We start from the raw sequence: 5,363 nt of genomic DNA on the forward strand, positions 1-5,363 counted from the left end.
TCACTGCAAGAAATTTTCCTTTTAATGTCAGTTTAAAACCGACATTAATGGCCTTTAATGTTGGTTGGCAACCGACATCTATTCTAGCGTTATTAAAGGTCTAATGTTATTTTTCTTTGATGTTGGCTTAAAAATGACATCAAAGGCTTCATTAATGTTGTTTCTAAACGACATTAATGGTCATTAATGTCGTTTTTAAACCGACATTTTTTATGATGTTATTGAAGATCTTTAGTGTCAGTTGGCTTTAAAACCGACATTAAAGAGGTCAACAATGTCGGTTTAAAAACGACATTAAAGCCTTGGTTTTTAGTCCATTTTTACAAATTTTTTTATTATTTAATTGTTGCATTGTTGTCAATTTTTTATAAATCGACATTGGTTCGTATAAATAAATATTTTTTTTCTCACGCCAACAAATCAATAAAATTAATATTTATTTAGAAACTATAATATTTGTCTTTCACATGTGTATACACAAAATGATATCTTAATATTGTGTTTATGTATATATTTTACAAGAGTACATGAAACAAGATCCTAATACAAGACTTAAATAAGAAATCTTGAACGCCTTTTCAGTCTTCAACCTTCAACGATCATCTAGCTGTCTACAAAATCACTTCATCTAAATGAAAAAATCCATGTGTGAGGATTAAACTAGCAAATCAATCGTCAAGTCGTCATCATAGTGTTAGAGATCGCCAAAACCTCTCTTACTCTCCCTACATTTTTCATAAACATAGCATTAAATCAGTAAACACATGTCAATCTCACACCAGCAATTCATTTCATAATGCAAAATTTCACCTGACTGCCTATTGTTGTGCATTCCATTAAAATGCACCCAACTAACAAGTAACACAACAAAAACCACGAATGTGAAACTTACAATTAGAGTTAGCTATTTAAAGACCCAAGTGATGACGACCATTATCTTTCCAAGACCAAAATATACTTTACAACTCAGAAAGATTAAATCTAGAGTCTGCAAAATTCTGTTGATAGAGGCCACCATTTGCTCCATGGACTATAGAATTACAATGAATATGTACTTCTAACCATTTCTTAATAAACAAAACAAAAATTTCATGCAAGGCGAAGATGAAATCAAGTTTTTGTTTTTTTAAGTGCTAACAGTTTTCATTAAGAAAAAAAAAAAACAAGTGCATCTAAGATTCTCACCAGTTCCAGCCAAGTACAAAGTCAATTAACTTCTTTGAATTGCTCATCCTTGCATCTCCATCTTTTTCATCTCTACATTTTCAAATACAAAGTCCATTAAATTACAGCACATCAAACCAAGCTTTAGTTCATAACTAAAAGCTAGTAGATCACAATAAAAATCAAACCTAACAAAAGAAAAGATGATTAAGATCAACAAAGTAATCAAGGAACATTACATAACTCAATAGCTTCCAAGGAACACTACATAACTCAATCAAAGAACACTACAAAACTCTTTTATCATAGGGTCTATTACTAATAGATTTTAAGAGCTAGATCTAAATTGTGTTGTATTTGCAAATTCTTTTGCATTGGATTGATTAGTATAGTTACAACTTATCATACATCGAAAATAGATTCATCCAACCAATTGCAATAAAATAAAATAGCAAACAAACTTAACTTGAAAAAGACAGTAAAATTTTCACTTTATTACTGTTGGGTATTGAAGTTTATAGTAGCAAGATCAATGGAAGCTCTGCTGAACTATAGATCCAAAATAAAACTTGTTCAACTGCTACAATCAATCCACCATCACCCTTTAATTGCGCTATAATCTGCAAAAGTGAAATTTTAATTCTTCCAAAATGGGAGCCACCACTGATTGCGTTAATGCATAAATTACTATAAGAACAACTACTATGAACCTAATCAAATATCACATCATTCCCAGAAAGCTAGATTCTTATAATTGTAACATGAATTTTTTTTTGAAATAGCGTGGGATCAATATTCAAGAAGAGTCTAAAAATTAAACCCACGATTATTATTAGTTTTGAGTACATTCACGATAATAGAAAAGCTGTTAAATAAATCTTCCAAACAATAATGTGGATTCAGTTAACCATTCAAATTTCATGAGACTATATTAGTAACAATTTTATTCTTTAGAAAAAAAACAATTTCTTTACCGCAAAAAATTTCTTCAACAAGATACTTTAAAGAACAATTTTTAAACAGATGGAAGTGTCTTGAAATTGCATTTTAATGTTTACTTAATCATCCCTAACAACTTAAAAATTCAGTCTGTAAAGTAAATTTGAAAACGTACCTTTCTAATGATCTTGTACCTCTTCTTTAAACTAACCGTCTTGCTTTTACTCTCTACAAGAAACAAAAACATTTTAGAGAAAAACTAAGTGTGCCCCAGATGCAGCATAAAACTAAACAGATGTGTTTGACTTTCAAAATTATAAATAGAACCCGCTTAGTTTTGCTCCTTTAATTTTCACCATCTTTAAGTTTCAAAAGACCAGGTCTTTGTGCAGATTTTCTTTTATTGACATTCACTCTCAATACAAGTGAACGACTCGAAACAATACTCTTCCAAAAAATACATGAGACAGTACCACAAGCAAAAGACAGAAAAAATCCAGCATAAAAATTTTGAAAACACATAATCAATGATTAAAAAAAATCATCTGCATTCATTTTCTTCTAAATTCAAGCAAACTCAACACCACTCAAACAAATTCACACTCAATGATAGCTTTCAATTTTGCTTGTCTTTGTGCTGATTGTGTTTTTAACCGATTACAGTAATCTCGATCATTTCAAATTTTTAATAGCTAAACAAAATACGTGTGAGTTTTCTTTTATCCTTTGTTCATCTTAAACTTCTTTTTCTTTATGGATTATGATAAGAGTCATATGTTTTTCTTCATTTTTATATATGGATTCAATATTTCTTTTTTCTAATCTGTGATGCATACGTTCTTATCTTCATGTTTAATTTAGACTGGTTGAGGAGGAAATTATAAAAGATATATGTATTCTTGATTTCTCTACATGGGTTGAGAAAATCAAGCAATAAGCCAACATAAACCAACTAACAAGAAACACTTAAAAATCAAAACCTGAGGATCTTAAAAATGAGCGGCGACGCGATCTCACCGATGACACCGGCCAGGGGCGAACTACTGCATTTTTTTGGAAAAAAAAACTGAGATAAGGAACTAACTAGTGTATCTTCAAAATAGGACAGATTTGATAGGATTTTAGATTAACTTTGACCCTATATAGAAATTGATATAATTGGAAAAAGAAAATGAATAAGGAAATCAGACTAATCCCAGGAAACTCAGAAACGAACAACTGATGGAGGGAGGGATTGCCAAGATAAAGTGTGCACCTTCGAGATGAGTAAAGGAAGTTTGTGTGGGCTATTAATTTGCCATGATCTTTCTAAATAGGTGGAAGAATTAAGTTATTTTTCTATTTATTGTTTTTGGTTATTTGTTTTTAATCATGTCCAAAGTTTCAGCAAGCAGTAAGTTAGTGGGTTACTAATTTTTGCTTTCTTTTAAGACTATAAATATCACTCCATCAAATTGAATAAAGGTAAGAAGTTCCATTTAATTATCTCTCCCTCTTGGCAATATATCTTACAAAGCATTTATCTTTGCTTTCTTCAAGAAGAGTGCGTGAGATTTTACAGATCATTTGTTGTAAAACCAACAGTTTGCACAATAGTGGGTGCCGACGAGGTTGCAGCAAAAAGGATGAGAGGTAGAGAAGGAAGAAACAGGCGTTTGCCGATAAGAGAGGCAGCGTGTGACTGCGATGAAGAGAATTTTTCAGCGTAGGGTATAGCAATGAATAGAAATCTTTAATGTCGGTTTTATACCGACATTAAATAACTGTCTTTTGAAAAACAACATTAAAACCCATTTTTAATGTTTTATGTTTTTAGTATTTTGATTTATAGTACTTTATTTAATTTTATTTAATTTTATTGAACACATTAGTACTCGTATGATATTTTCTTATTATTTTAAATAGGATCCAAACTAAGACTTTTAGCTTCTACTTTTATTTCTACATATTCTATTCACAATTTATAAATGAGTATTTAAAATTTTTAAAGAAATTAAAATTAGTGTTTTCTTCTATTATTTTTTATAAGAAAGACTTCGTTTATTTTAATAGTAATGACCTCAGCTTATTATAATGAGTTGGGTCGTTACAGACATTTTTGGACACCGCGATGTTATAAGGAAGAAGCCAAATGGCTTCATTTTCTTCATTTTTCGTCTAGCTGTGACACAGAGAGCACAATGATTTCTAAAACAAAAACAATTTCCAACCACGGTAGGCCAAAATTAGAGGATTAGTTGAATTGATTGCAAGAAAGTTAAATAGCATGAAAGGAAGAAGATATATATAAAAATTCAAGGTCAAAAAAGTCTAGCTTGTGATTCATAAAATTTTCTCAATTCTATGCAATTGATCGTACCTTTATTCATAATTTCCAAATTTCTAGATTGATTACACGTAACCAATTTAATTGGAAAAAGCCAATTGGATTGTCCTTAAACAACTAACTGGCACTAATAGAACCGATGAAATACAATTGCATTAAGTTTAAGGGCAAGTTAGGGCGAATAATTAGTTTTATAGCATCTAACTAAATATTCATGCGAATGAATGCATATAGAGAACCAAATCCATCCATATCTTCATTATAGTACTCTCAATGGTTTAGTGTTCCTTTTACTTCCCCCCGCTACTAATTTGTCTCTCATAATTTATTTTAAAGTGCTACCCATACTATATTGTGATTGGAATAATACTGTTTGCCTAACTCAGGAACTTCTTTTTTTAGAATATTAAAACTTAAGTATGTGATTGCTATTCAAACATTTGACTTTCCTAAACCATCCATTAATTGTTGGAGGCGTTGACGAGCCCACTCTAAATTTACTCTAAATCTCACAAACTTTTAAGAGAAGAAATTTGTTCTCTTAGAAAACTCAATAACACACAAGAGAAGAATGTTGTTCTCTTGAAACTCACTTACTTTCTAAAACTCAATTTGCTTCTATTGATTTGATTCTTTTTATCTTGTATACAAATGAAGGAAATGATCTCTATATATAGTATTCAAGAGACACTTCCTAAAAGACACAAAATAAATGAAGTACATGAATACATACCATTCATGTACTTGAATAATTACATGTATCTAGAAATGCATATGTATCTTGAAACTAGAAATGTATCTATTAATGTGTTATCCATAATGTATCTAGCTTATTAATTTCTAACATTAATGAGTTCTATTAAGTAGCCATCATCTCATTTCAACCATTAAAAGTCCCACACTTAATCACTAGCAATTGAGGGGGTGTTCGGTG

The 5,363-nt window shown here is 30.4% G+C and overlaps 1 long non-coding RNA gene across 1 annotated transcript; it reads right to left on the reverse strand.

Annotated features, from left to right (window-relative positions):
• Positions 1-420: 420 nt before the first annotated feature.
• On the reverse strand, positions 421-3,473 carry LOC116402899. The gene is made up of 6 exons (XR_004215572.1): positions 3,359-3,473; positions 3,084-3,146; positions 2,279-2,331; positions 1,631-1,784; positions 1,186-1,257; positions 421-725 (listed from the first exon to the last, which is right to left on the reverse strand). It is a non-coding gene; the product is annotated as an uncharacterized LOC116402899 (long non-coding RNA).
• Positions 3,474-5,363: the final 1,890 nt, after the last annotated feature.

This window comes from Cucumis sativus, chromosome 3 (assembly GCF_000004075.3).
Source record: "Cucumis sativus cultivar 9930 chromosome 3, Cucumber_9930_V3, whole genome shotgun sequence".
NCBI classification, from domain to species: domain Eukaryota; kingdom Viridiplantae; phylum Streptophyta; class Magnoliopsida; order Cucurbitales; family Cucurbitaceae; genus Cucumis; species Cucumis sativus.